Below are 378 nucleotides of genomic sequence, written 5' to 3'. Positions count from 1 at the left end.
TTATTGCTGAGGATGACTCCAAAGAGAGTCGAAACGTCCAAATACAGAAGACTTTAAGCTAACATCTGAGTATGGTTTTCATCTATCTTTGCGCCGTTCAACGTTGCTTGACTCTCATTAGCCTAATTTAGTCATACTTTTAATTTGTATTAAGGAAGGTTGATACCCTAAAATCAGTTCATCGACAAATATTTTTTATAATGCATTTGTGCACTTAAATATCATTTTTAACGATATTGCTGAAAGGAGAGAGGCCCCTTTTTCCAAAAAAAAAATGTAAAACCAGAAACATTCGTTTAACTAATACCTGTTATTTTCTACTGAAATTTTCTTCATAAATATTAAAAAATTTTTAATAATTACCGGAGTTTTATGAAC

Source organism: Trachymyrmex cornetzi, unplaced genomic scaffold (assembly GCF_001594075.2).
Source record: "Trachymyrmex cornetzi isolate Tcor2-1 unplaced genomic scaffold, Tcor1.1 scaffold2465, whole genome shotgun sequence".
NCBI lineage: Eukaryota > Metazoa > Arthropoda > Insecta > Hymenoptera > Formicidae > Trachymyrmex > Trachymyrmex cornetzi.
Note: the sequence above shows the minus strand (reverse complement) of the source record.